This window comes from Dipteris shenzhenensis, chromosome 27, assembly GCF_047967505.1.
Source record: "Dipteris shenzhenensis isolate YYH24624 ecotype China chromosome 27, Dip_SZ_1.0, whole genome shotgun sequence".
Lineage (NCBI taxonomy): Eukaryota > Viridiplantae > Streptophyta > Polypodiopsida > Gleicheniales > Dipteridaceae > Dipteris > Dipteris shenzhenensis.
Window position 1 is genome coordinate 43,927,088 of NC_141622.1, and position 14,139 is coordinate 43,941,226.

General features: G+C 40.6%; 1 long non-coding RNA gene across 1 annotated transcript in view; it reads right to left on the bottom strand.

Moving 5' to 3' along the window:
- Positions 1-392: 392 nt before the first annotated feature.
- Positions 393-14,139, bottom strand: part of LOC147884351 (uncharacterized) — a 13,888-nt gene continuing 141 nt past the window's right edge. The window contains exons 1-3 of the long non-coding RNA XR_015543614.1: positions 14,071-14,139; positions 11,894-11,994; positions 393-598 (exon numbers count right to left, since the gene is read on the bottom strand). The exon at positions 14,071-14,139 is cut by the window's right edge and continues 141 nt beyond it. This is a non-coding gene — a long non-coding RNA (uncharacterized LOC147884351). The remainder of the gene's footprint in view (positions 599-11,893; positions 11,995-14,070) is intronic.

A 14,139-nucleotide genomic window follows, 5' to 3' on the forward strand; every position in this document is an offset into this window, starting at 1 on the left:
TCTCTCTCTCTCTTTGTGACATCTCTCTCAACTATCCAAGGTTGAGTCCACCTATGTTCAACACTTGGATCATGGGATATGCCTTTGAGGCATCTTGGGATTGTTCCTACTACATTAAAACCTCTCTCTCTCTCTCTCTCTCTCTCTCTCTCTCTCTCTCTCTCGCTTGCTCACTCCCTATGTGTGTGTGTGTGTGTGTGTGTTTTGCTTATCAAACAACTATCCTACTACACTACTAGACCAATTTCCAATGTCAAAATAAAGCAATTGCAAACATCCGCTCTTACCCTTTTCAAACATTTAATGAGAGTAATCCATTGTTAACCACTCTCTTAATACTGCCTAAGTGAGAATAATGCATATCATATCGTTCCTTCTGACCAAGTTACAAAGTGAAAGTCAATTTTTATACTCACATTCATGTCAGAACATTCCAAAAAGTACAACAATAAGGATGGCTAGTCTCTAATAGAATGTTCAATCATATTTATTAGTACTTGGAGATAATGTGCTGTAGTGAACACTTCAAAGATGCCAACACCATCTTTTTGCCTTAGAATTTCCAATGCAAATTTGATGGAGAGGTATGCCAACTCACCTGCATCCATAGCATGTTAGAACATGCACACTATGAATTGTGGGATTGTAGGCTTCAATGCTGGCACACAGTTGTTATCTGTGTCACTCAATCTAGATTAGCATAATCAAATCTTGGCATTTTACTATTCAATAGTAATCAGAGGTGGGCAGTTACATATATGACGAAATGCATATGAAATGTTAGTGAACTTCAAGTAATAAGTGGGAAACTCCAAGTAATAAGTGGGAAACTCAAGTAAACCATAAATTTGGGTATTCCATCCAAGTCCAAGGGAATTCCCAAGGTCAAAAAATCCAAATATAACCTCAATATACTTATACCTTTCCTCGATCACCTATTGGTACTTTTCAATTATCAGTATCATAATTAAATTTATGTACACATCAAAGTGTGATAAGGTCATTGGGAATGTCAAAATTGAAGGTCAGACTCCTGCTACATGGCCTTTTTGCCATTTCACACTTAAAATTATTCTAAATTCTTGACTTTTATTAATAATTACACCATGAATGTTTCTTAATTCAGTTTATAGGAAATCTCTCCATAATGTAACTAATATGATAAAAGAATACTCTGATGGTAATTCTCTCCCCAGTCACATTAGGAGTTTTCAAGAAATGCAACACAATGTAAAAAACACTACTGGCAAGTTACCGACTCATGACAAATGATGGCCTTTTCCATTTATCAAAGTATAAAGTGTAAAGTGTAACATATTGAAGTATAAAGTGTAAAGTGTAAAGTGTAACCCAATACTATCCTAAGGGTAAAATATTACCTAGGTGCTCTAAGTATATAAAGATGGTTGTGCAAGACCCTGCTATTATAATAAAATTCAAGTCACCAATCAATTAAGCCTTAGGGATCTTCAAATAAAATAAGGACTAATCCAATCCAATGATCATAGAATACAATGATAGAATTTTCAAACAATAAATAGCAAAAAACTCCCTAAATTCCATGGTAAAATAGGCTATAATCATATGGAAGGTATTAAATGGAATATACCAAAGACCATGGTCAAAGGACATCATAGACATTCCCTACCTTTTTTCAAAAGATTCTTCCAAATGTCTATGAAACTAATAAAGTAACCTCAAAATAATCTCCAATGGATTACAACCCCAAGATCTGCCTAGTATATCATGGAATTCTAGTTGTTTTCCTTTTGACTCAAAGATTCAAGAATCAATGTAAAAGATCTTCACAATGTTTATGATCTCAAAAGAATATTTGTCCCAAGAATCCTCTTACTTTGAACTCCAAAAAATTAACATAACACTAAAGGTTAACTTGTGAAACTATTTGTATCAATTCCAGTCCAACTTCTACTGATTGAAAAAAGGCCATACTTAGATCTCTTGTCCTAGATCTTATTGTAACATTTGGTAATCACTATTAAGAAAGGTGGAGATCATTCACAGTTAAACACTTATTTATGGGCTCTAACTCTCCTCAAATTCATTGCCCATAGATTCTAGTCCCTTCTATGGATCCAAAGAAAATGAAAATGGAAATACCTGGCTACAAATGTAAGCCCACTGTCGTAAAGTGACCTGGACGCATGTCTAAATAAAATTATCCTTTACCAAGTCCATGCAATCCCTAAATGATGGGGCAATGTGTACTCCTTTATCAATGTAATAATAATTAAGCAAGCACCATAAAATCCAAAGGAGAAATAAAGGAAAAACAATTTCTCTCAACCCTCTTCTCATCTCACTACTCTTGAATCCTACACTAAGTTGCTGTTAAAATCCCAAGCCATATTGCTGAGTCACTATGCTTCAACTTTTCATTTCTTCCTAAGAATTTCTCAACTGAATCGTTGCTTCATGAGACATGTTATTTCTCAACGTAATGAAATCTAAACTCATAGCGTACATAACTGTCTACGTACCATTCAAATGCATTTCGAGCCTGCAGATGATCAGAGGTCCAAATGCCTCCCTTGGCAAAAACCTATTACTTGGAAAACACCGAGAGCTCAGTCGCTCTACAAAACTACCAGGCTATGCGGGTCTAGAGGTAGGATGGGTCTTGGTGACTTCTATACAAAGAGACAACCAAGGACCTATCCAAATCACAAGGGAGCAACCTTCATGGTGCTATGCATGGTGGTGGATTGAACCACCGTAAGTAATACTAAGGTCTAATGTGCCTTCTGGTAATACACTCTTCATGGAGATCATGGAATCTATCTTATCTTAGAAATATATCAACAACAGCAGACCATGGGAGCACACGTCCCCCACTGTATCGTGAACTAAAGATGTTTGATAGCTCAACAATCCAACACTTTTATTAAAAAACAACAGAGGTCTCTCAAGAGCAGAGGTCCTCGTATACATTGAAAAAGCAAGAAAGGTCTCTCAAGAGCAGATGTCTACTTAGATATGTGTAGATCCTACTAAGGCCATCAGCCAAAGTAAATACGAGAAATAGGTGTGTAAAGCTTCTGCACCCTTACCTTTTTTGAGCTTGGTTCTAGATGTGTGGGAACCTCAACACACGAATATGTAGTACATGACTTGGGTTCCTCTTTTGCTATTGAGCACACATAGTGATCTACTAGCCGAACTAGCATGTAGAAGCATAACTCGTAAGCTGGATATGTTGTAAAGTTTTCTCAGGCTAGAAACTTCACGTGGACTTGTGTAGTAAGGCATCCACAGTAAGCGAAAAAAGCAACACAAGATAAAGAGTTTTCTCGTGTAGATGCAATGTAATGGCTGGGCATGATACCCTCTTAAGTTCATAAGCTAGCAATGTGAGCCAAATGATGCGAACCAATAGAAATCTACTCTGATTTGAAGCATATCTAAGTCCCGGAAAGCTAGTGATCCCATTAACAAAACATACGAAGTCACACATAGAACCCCTGATGCTCTAGTGGCCAAGTTGGCTCAAGGCTACTCATCTTAGGGCCGAGTGTTCCTGGCCTCCTAGAGCAAAACATGCGCATATGCACAGCACGGTTCTAGAGTTCATAAAACAAACATGACAGCAAGAACTCTACCTTATGCATAATGCTTCTAAGCAAGCCAACTCTAGTCTTGGGCAAGTGGAGACACAGGCAAAGTGGAGACACTACCAACGCCAGTCTCGGGTAAGTGGAAGAACACTGCCTGAAGCTACATAGTAAAATCCCTTTGTTGTGGGTTGGGAAGTCGAGCTTATGTGGGAGGAGTATGCAAAATAAATACTTTGAGCTTTTAGTTAGGTTATCTCTCCTATATGGACACCAATTGCGAATATCATATATATGAAGAGGAACTACATCTTCGATGCAAGAAACTCTGTGATATATACTAATGACTCTTGCAGAAGCCATCCCTTTGCCATGCTTGCTTCTCGTCTTGCTCTTTGATTTAAAAATACCTTTAAAGTTTTCATAAACTGCTCTAGAGAAAACATCCATCGACTATGAATGGTACTTGCAATAGCCACCTCATCAACTATGTGCACAAGTAAGTGGACTTGAGTTGTCATAATGCTCGAGGGAAAGTGCTTCTCAAGCAAGCATACGGCTTCAATGGATTCCACCCTAGCCTTCTCGATGCTCGATATGGAGATCTCTTTTTGAGATATCCACCTATTTCACATGTCCATGTAAGATATTTTCATAATCAGTCTACAGATTAATAAGCTTAAATTGAAGAAAATGCAATCAATGTGATTTGATAGTAAGCATACCTCACAATACCACAGATCTTGAATATAGCATTTCTAACATCTTCTTGTAAGCACCCTTTTATTATAATTGGGAGGATGAACTATCAAAGCAACAAAGAAGTCATGTCAACAATATAACATAATCATAATTATGCTAACGCATCACGATTATCGGTACACTAATTCTACTTAGAATACCTGTAAGACCTTGTGCCAATCATGGGACTTGAGCCCACTAAGCTTATTGTCCTTTGAAAATGCTCCTTTCAAGCAACGCATGTACCCTATTGGTGTTTGAAAAGAGGTAATGTTTGCCTTGATCACTACCTCCTCCCTCGTAGAGAGGATCCACGTTGCTTTCGGGAGGATAACTTTTCCCGAAGCATGCACTTGGGCCACAAACGAGACATCCTATTCATAGCATGCAAGTCTTCTCGCACTCCTCTCGAGTCTTTGGAACCAACCAAGTGTGCCCAAATAGTAGCCCCCACATTCTTGAAGATATGCATGGGATCCAAGAGATGATTGATTTGCAACTGACCCCAATAAGGAAGCTCATGAAAGATTGATAGCCTCTTCATACCAAGAGGAGGTTCCTCTCCATTCACCCTCCAAGCTTGAATCCAGTCACTTGCCTTCAAATATGATGGTGGTGGATCAAGCTGACCTCCACGTGTGAGATGGTCGAGCAGAAGGTATCGAGCATGACTTCATAAATATTTTTCCTCATATGTTTGGAGTAGTGTGCAAGCGATTTCAAACCTGGTCCACAAATAGGACAAGCATGGTACCCACTTATAACAAGTCATGCACTCGTGCATGAATGTGTTAGTATAAGACATGCATGTAAAAGAGAGTTATAAAAGCATAATCCCTCATTATACATGTAGAGACACAACCACGTACCTGCGCTCTCCATATCCTGGGTAGTCATGCATGGTCCACATCAAGATACCCTTGACTAAAATATCATTGGTATGTCTAGGAGCTCTGGAAATATCAAAGACCTGCACTCCTCTCCATAATATCTGTAACTCCTCTATCAAAGGTGCCATGTACACGTCCATATTTTTTGCCTTGTACTTTCCTGGCACAAGTAGTGCAAGCATGAGGTGTCCCTTTTTTATTGTTAGCCATGGTGGGATATTGTAATTTACCACGACTATGGGCCATGTCGACTAAGATGTCCAGCATAACCCGAAAGGATTCAAACCATCCATGGTGAGCCCAAAATGTAAGTTGTGTGGCTCCCTCGCAAAGTCCGGCTATCTTTGTGCTTCCAAGCTGCACAATCTGCGGGAATCCTCAATGTGTCATTGTTGGACCGATGAGATGCATGCCATGTCATCATCTCCGCTATGGATTTGCATCGGAACATGTGTTGTATTCTTACAATGATGGGAAAGTGTCTCAAGACCTTTACCGGTATCTGCTCACCCTACAAGTCATCTCTATATCGTTGTTCCCTACACTTTGGACAACTAGGCAAATCTCCATGCTCACGATGAAAGAGAATACAATCATTACGGCAAGCATGGATGGTATCATAATCCATACCCACTGTTGTTAGCATCTTTTTCGCTTCATCTCTTGATGCGGGCATGGTATTTGGTGCAGGCAACATCTTCTAGAGAAATCTATGACAATTCAAACATACATAGGCTTCGAACAATGATGATTCAGTATACACTATCCAAATGATAATTCTCAATACAAACATGATGATTCTCAAAACAAACAATATCCAAATAATGAGTCAAAATAATGTAAGAGCTAACCTCATTAAGGCCAAGACACTTGTATCCGACCACCCATACTTTACTTGCAGATTCAAGATTGAGAGACAAGCGTAGTTTAGACATCCTAGCACCCCCGTACAATTGTGTTGATTGCAACTCTTGCATTTTGACCTCAGAATCTGACATCACATGTACATGGGATGTAGTGCCCCTAAAAATAGAATCCATCATGTCGACCATACCCTCATCATCATCTGAGAGACTATAGTCTTGCTCAAAATGTGAAGGTATATGCGTACCCTCGTCAGCCTCCTCATCCTATTTTAAGATTTTGCATAAATATATGATCTTGTATTTCCTAGTATCCAATAAGACTGCGAACTTAAATAGCTTTGACTTATTGATAGTCCATTAACACATGCAACACCAACGATGGTCGGGCTCCTCCCCATACATCCGCAAGTGGTGCATTATAATATGATGTTGATGTCGTACTTCTCGCTTGCAGTGAGTGCAATGATAGTATAACCTCTTCGTAAGCCACTTTGTGCTCCCGCACATTGGCACATCATCGGAGAAGATTCCACTCGTCCCTTCCATCTACACTTATAAAATCACAACATAAGTTGCAAGAAAATATATTAACAGTTATAAAATAGCATCTATGAGCTTCCCTTCAACTTAGAACAAAAAGTGTCTTAAAGCGTCGCTATATAATGACGTTTTGCTCTGTTCCATCACTATATAGTGATGCTTTTAATAAAAAACGTCGCTATATAACGACAAAAAAGCATCGCTATATAGTGACGTTGTGGGTTAAAACCAAAACCTGATGCTACGCACGGCGCTTTCTTTAGCACTCTCTAATCTTTCAAGTAAGCAAGGCAATCTCTCCTCCCACCTATTTCAGATGACCTCCCATCTATTTCCGACAACCTCTCACTCTATTCTCCACTCCTCACCCTTCTCCTAGCTCTTGTGCTCCCCCTCCACCCTTCTCCCTCTTTGGTTTCTTGAAAGGAAGTTTTTCAAGAGGTGAGTCTGTTTCAACAATGTAGGTTATTTGTTTGTTAGCTTTAGTTTTGTGAGTGCTTCTCCTTGTATTGCTAAACCTATAAACTAGTGTTCATGCTTGTTTTCAAAGGATTGAAACAAAAAATGAGATTTCAAGAAAGAAAGAAGACTCACCTCTTCTAGTCTTTTTTGTATTTCTCTTCCTTCTCTTTCTCCTTGTCTCCTCAATCTCCTCCTTTCAAGAAGTTACTTTTGTAATCTCCTCCTTCCTCTAACATCTTATTTGAAAAATGGTATGTTTCCTCTCTTTTGTAGGGCCAGTCCACAACACCAAGCGGGACGTACTATTTCAGGTAAGTGCTTCCTCTTTTTTCCATTTGTTATTTTTGTTATTTGCATTGGCCTGCAGCTAAGCCATAGCTGTAGTGATGGGCGTAGGAACCCTCTCTTCCCCTCTCTTTCCTCTTCTTTCCCTCTTCTCTCCTCTTCTTTCCCTCCTTTCCTTCTTCTCTCCTTCAATCTTTTAATCTCTTTCCTCCTCTTTTTCCCTCTTTCCTTTCCCTCTTCTTCTCTCTTTCCCCCTTCTCTTATGCTCATGCATAAGCATAAGCATGAGCATATGCTCATGCTTATGCTTATGCATGAGCATAAGAGAAGTAGACATATGCTCATGCATAAGCATGAGCATATGTCTCTTTTTCCCTCTTTACTTTCCCTCTTCTTCTCTCTTTCTTTCCCTCTTTCTCATTTTTCAATCTCTCTTTCCTTTCCCTGTTCTTCTCTCTTTTCCTCTTTTTCCCTCTTTCCTTTCCCTCTTCTTCTCTCTTTCCCTCTTTCCTTTCCCTCTTCTTCTCTCTTTCTTTCCCTCTTTTTCCCTCTTTCATTTCCCTCTTCTTCTCTCTTTCCCCCTTCTCTTATGTTCATGCATAAGCTCATGCTTATGCTTATGCATGAGCATAAGAGAAGTAGACATATGCTTATGCTAATACATAAGACTCCTCTTATGCATAAGCATAAGCATGAGCATAAGAGAAGAAGACATATGCTCATGCTTATGCTTATGCATGGGCATAAGAGAAGTAGACATATGCATGAGCATATGTCTCTTTTTTCCTCTTTCCTTTCCCTCTTCTTCTCTCTTCTCCTCTTTTCCCCCTCTTTTCCCTCTTTCATGCTCATGTTCTTATGATCATGCATAAGCATAAGCATGAGCATATGTCTCCGTCTCTTATGCTTATGCATAAGACTCCTCTTATGCATAAGCATAAGCATGAGCATAAGAGAAGAAGACATATGCCCATGCTTATGCTTATGCATGGGCATAAGAGAACTAGACATATGCTCATGCATAAGCATGAGCATATGTCTCATTTTTCCTCTTTTCTTTCCCTCTTCTTCTCTCTTTTTTCCCTCTTTCTCCTTTCCCTCTTCTTCTCTCTTCTTCTCTTTCCCCCTTCTTTTCCCTCTTTCATGCTCATGTTCTTATGCTCATGCATAAGCATAAGCATGAGCATATGTGTACGTCTCTTATGCTTATGCTTATGCATCTTATGCATAAGCATAAGCATGAGCATAAGAGAAGAAGACATATGCTCATGCTTATGCTTATGCATGGGCATAAGATAAGTAGACATTTGCTCATGCATAAGCATGAGCATATGCCTCTTTTTTCCTCTTTGCTTTCCCTCTTCTTCTCTCTTCTCCTCTTTTCCCTCCTCTTTTTCCTCTTTCATGCTCATGTTCTTATGCTCATGCATAAGCATAAGCATGTGCATATGTCTACGTCTCTTATGCTTATGCATAAGACTCCTCTTATGCAGAAGCGTAAGCATGAGCATAAGATAAGAAGACGTATGCTCATGCTTATGCTTAAGCATGAGCATAAGAGAAGCAGACATATGCTCTTCTTTTCCCTCCTCTTGTCCTCTTGTCCTCTTTTCCCTCCTCTTTTCCTCTTCTTCCTCTTCTTTCTCTCTTCTTCCTCTTCTCTCCCTCTTCTTCCTCTTCTTTCCCTCTTTCCTTTCCCTCTTCTCCTCCACTTTCTCATTTCCCTCTTCTTCCTCTTCTTTCCCTCTTTCCTTTCCCTCTTCTTTCTCTTCTCCTCCATTTTCTCTTTTCCCTCTTCTTTCCCTCTTCTTCCTCTTCTTTCCTTCTTTCCTTTCCCTCTTCTTCCTCTTCTCCTCCACTTTCTTCCTCTTCTCCGTCTCTTATGCTTATGCATAAGACTCCTCTTATGCATAAGCATAAGCATGAGCATAAGATCTCTTTTTCCCTCTTTCCTTTCCCTCTTCTTCTCTCTTTCTTTCCCTCTTTCCCCTTTTCCAATCTCTCTTTCCTTTCCCCCTTCTCTTATGCTCATGCATAAGCATAAGCATGAGCATATGTCTCCGTCTCTTATGCTTATGCTTATGCATATGTCTCCTCTTATGCATAAGCATAAGCATGAGCATATGTCTCCTCTTATGCATAAGCATAAGCATGAGCATAAGAGAAGGAGACACATGCTCATGCTTATGCTTAAGCATGAGCATAAGAGAAGTAGACATATGCTCCTGCATAAGCATGAACATATGTCTCTTTTTTCCTCTACTTTCCCTATTCTTCTCTCTTTCTTTCCCTCTTTCCCCTTTTTCAATCTCTCTTTCCTTTCCCTCTTCTTCTCTCTCATGCTCATGCTAAGCATGAGCATATGTCTCTTTTTCCCTCTTCTTCTCTCTTTCTTTCCCTCTTTCCCCTTTTCCAATCTCTCTTTCCTTTCCCCCTTCTCTTATGCTCATGCATAAGCATAAGCATGAGTATATGTCTCCGTCTCTTATGCTTATGCTTATCATGCATATGTCTCCTCTTTTCCTTTCCCTCTTCTTCCTCTTTTCCTTTGCCTATGCCTATGCCTATGCCTATGCTTATGTTTGTTTTTTGTTTTTTGTTTTCGTGTTTGTGTCTATGTTAGACATGGGATCACGTCGCACATCCGACGAGTACGGACAGCCTCGTAGGAGGAGAGCTCACGATCTATATGCTCCAGAGGACTTTGATTCCTCTCAGGAGACTACCCTGAGGACTATCCCTGGTCTGACTCCTCTCAAACCTAGCACTACGACTACCCCTGGTCCGACTGCTCTCGCATGTAGCACTGTGACTACCCCTCGGGGAACTCCTTTGCTAACTGCACATGGCTTTGTCGGGAGTCCCAACGAGTTTGTAGTGCAGATGAGCGATGAGGAGGTAGCGGGATTCTTCTCTCTGCTATCTCAGAGGATGAGGATGTCAGCAATTCCCTCCCCTACACTGATGGCTGGACGTACTGCCCAACCATCCCCTCGTGCCCCTTCGATCGAGGGGTCATCACCTGCGCGTGCCTCTCGTAAGGGAAGGAAGAGTAGGATGGGCAGCTTATGTTGTGCTGACTCGGGAGATGTAGATAAGTCAGCACACTCACATTCCTATAGGTCTCCACTTGGTCCGAAGACACAGTATCAGTCAGGTCCCTTGCCCTCTCCTACTCCCACTGCTACTCCTCACTCCGGAAGTGCTCAGTATCAAGATGACCAAAAGAAGTAGGTGGTCATTACTGAATTAAAACAAAAATACCCTAACCTGTTGAATTGGGAGTTTAATGAGGATTATATGCGAGAGCGCATGGGTTTGGTCTTGAAGCATGGTAGATCAACCTTGCATACTTCCATCACAAAGGGATTGGCTAAACCCAGCTGGGTAGACAAAGCTGATTGGAAGTTCTTCAAGAAGCAGAATAGGGACCATCCCGAAATGTTTGAGGGTCAAAGGAGGGATGCGAAGAGACGGCTAGACATCGTAGGTACTTCGCACTTTGGTGCAGACAGATGGCTGGCATTCGAGGCAATCGTGGTAAGTCTACTTCTTCTCATTTAATGTATTGTTCTATCTGTTTTACTACATATTACATGCACTTTACCTAACTCTAACTCTCATAAATTGGATCCACAGCAAGCTGCAATGTGTCGTCTTCCTATAGATGCAAAGACACGACATGCATTTCGCATAGGAACAAAGCCGTGGTTTATTGAGCAAGAGGCAATGGGAGCGACGGTCGATCGGGCTGAGGTGGCAGCTCGCATGGTATAAGTCTACTCCTACTTGTAATCTCACTTTTTAAATTGTTTTATTCTTTAAGTTCCAATCTAATTTTCAATTTATATGGTTCACTCTTAGGGTCAAAGCTCAAGCATTCCATCACCAGAGGCAAGCAATCGGGCCAGGGATCAAATGCACGTGACGAGGATTAGGAAGAAGGCACAGCTCACGAGGACCAAGGATCAGGCCAACAAAATGAGGACGAGGACGAGGATGATTCGGATGAGGAGTAGTAGTAGTAGTAGTAGTAGCAGTTTGCATTTTCTTCGCCATGTATGTCATTTTGTATAGCCGCTCGTTTAAGCAATTTTGTATCACCCTTTCGAAAGGGTAATTTTGTAACAAACAATGTTGTATATGTTCTACATGTATATCCTTTTGTTGCTCGATCATTTCATTTGAGTGATTTTGTATCACCCTTTTCGCAAGGAAAATTTTGTTATAAAAAACTTTTTTTTGTAATTACAAAAAAAAAAAAGGATTAGTGGGGCTAAACAAGGCCGTAGCAAGCCCTGTTTAGCCCCACTAATCCTTTTTTTTTAGTTCCATTAATCATCGCTATATAGTGACGTTTACCAGTGTTGCTATATAGCGACGCTTTATAGCGATGGTTCTTTTCCGACGCTTTTAATGACTTTAATAACGATGTTTGCACTCGTGAAAAAAAAATTTTAATGTAAAAAATGTTGGTATTTTCATCGAAAAAGGGCCTATGCCTTGTAGTGGAATGTTCAATCATATTTATTAGTACTTGGAGATAATGTGCTGTAGTGTACGCTTCGAAGATGCCAACACCATCTTTCTGCCTTAGAATTTCCAATGCAAATTTGATGGAGAGGTATGCTGACTCACCTGCATCCATCCACAAACATAGCACGTTAGAACATGCACTATGAATTGTGGGATTGCAGGCTTCAATGCTGGCACACTGTTGTTATAGATTAGCATAATCAAATCTTGGCATTTTACTATTCAATAGTAAGGTGGGTAGTTACATATATGACGAAATGCATATAAAATGTTAGTGAAATCCAAGTAATAAGTGGGAAACTCAAGTAAACCATAAATTAACTTGTTAAACTATGTATCAATTCCAGTCCAACTTCTACTAATTGAAAAAAGGCCATACTTAGATCTCTTGTCCTCTATAGATCTTATTGTAACATTTGGCGGTCATTATTAAGAAAGGTGGAGATCATTCTCAATCGAACAATTATTTATGGGCTCTAAGTTTGCTCAAATTCATTGCCCATAGATTCTAGTCCCTTCTATGGATCCAAAGAAAATGAAAATGGAAATACGTGGCTACGAATGTAAGCCCAGTGTCGTAAAGTGACTTGGATGTATGTATAAATAAAATTATCCTTTACCAAGTCCATGCAATCGCTAAATGATGGGGCAATGTGTCCTCCTTTATCAATGTAATAATAATTAATCAAGCACCATAAGATCCAAAGGAGAATTAAAGGAAAAATAATTTCTCTTAACCCTCTTCTTATCTCGCTACTCTTGAATCCTATACTAAGTTGCTGTTAAATCCCAAGGCATATTGCTGAGTCACTACGCTTCAACTTTTCATTTCTTCCCAAGAATTTCTCAACGGAATCGTTGCTTCATGAGATACGTTATTTCTCAGCGTAATGAAATCTTAACTCATAGCTTACATAACTGTCTACGTGCCATTCAAATGCATTTCGAGCCTGCAGATGATCGGAGGTCCAAATGCCTCCCCTGGCCAAAACCTATTACCTGGAAAACACCGAGAGCTCAGTCGCTCTACAGAACTACCAGGCTACGCGGGTCTAGAGGTAGGACGGCTCTAGACGACTTCTATGCAAAGAGACAACCAAGGACCTATCCAAATCACAAGGCAGCGACCTTCATGGTGCTACACATGGTGGTGCGCATGGTGGTGGACTGAACAACCGTAAGTGATACTGAGGTCCATTGCGCCTTCCGGTAATACACTCTTCATGGATATTTATCTTACCTTAGCAATATATCAACAACTGCAGACCATGGGAGCACACGTCCCCCACTGTATCGCGAACTAAAGACGTTTGATAGTTCAACAACCCAGCACTTTTATTAAAAAACAACAGAGGTCTCTCAGGAGCAGAGGTCCTCGTATACATTCAAAAAGCAAGAAAGGTCTCTCAGAGGTCTCTCAAGAGCAGATGTCCGCTTACATATGTGTAGATCCTACTGAGGCCATCAGCCAAAGTAAATACGAGAAATGTAAAGCTTCTGCGCCCTTACCTTTTTTGAGCTCGGTTCTAGATGTGTGGGAACCTCAACACACGAATAGGTAGTACGTGACTTGGGTTCCTCTTTTGCGTAAAGTTTTCTCAGGCTAGAAACTTCACGTGGACTTGTGTAGTAAGCCATCCACGGTAAGCAAAAAAAGCAGCACAAGATAAAGAGTTTTCTCGTGCAGATGCAACGTAATGGTTGGGCATGATACCCTCTTAAGTTCGTGAGCTAGCAACGTGAGCCAAATGATGAGCCAGACCCAAACCAGTAGACATCTACTCTTTTTTGAAGCATATCTAAGTCCCGGAAAGCTGGTGATCCCATTAACGAAACATACAAAGTCACACACAGTACCGCTGATGCTCTGGTGGGGCCAAGTTCGCTCAAGGCTACTCATCGCAGGGCCGAGTGTTCCTGGCTCCTAGAGCAAAACATGCGCATACGCACAGCACGGTTCCAGAGTTCATAAAGCAAACATGACAGCAAGAACTCTACCTTGAGCGTAATGGTTCTAAGCAAGCCAGCTCCAGTCTTGGGTAAGTGGAGACACGGGCAAAGTGGAGACAATACCAGCGCCAGTCTCGGGTAAGTGGAAGAACACTACCTGAAGCTACGTAGTAAAATCCCTTCGTTGTGGGTTGGAACGTCGAGCTTATGCGGGAGGAGTACACTTACCTCTTACTCGTAATGCTGCCTTCACATAGTCAGATAGCGTAGCATAACAACCACTTGAAGGATAGACGA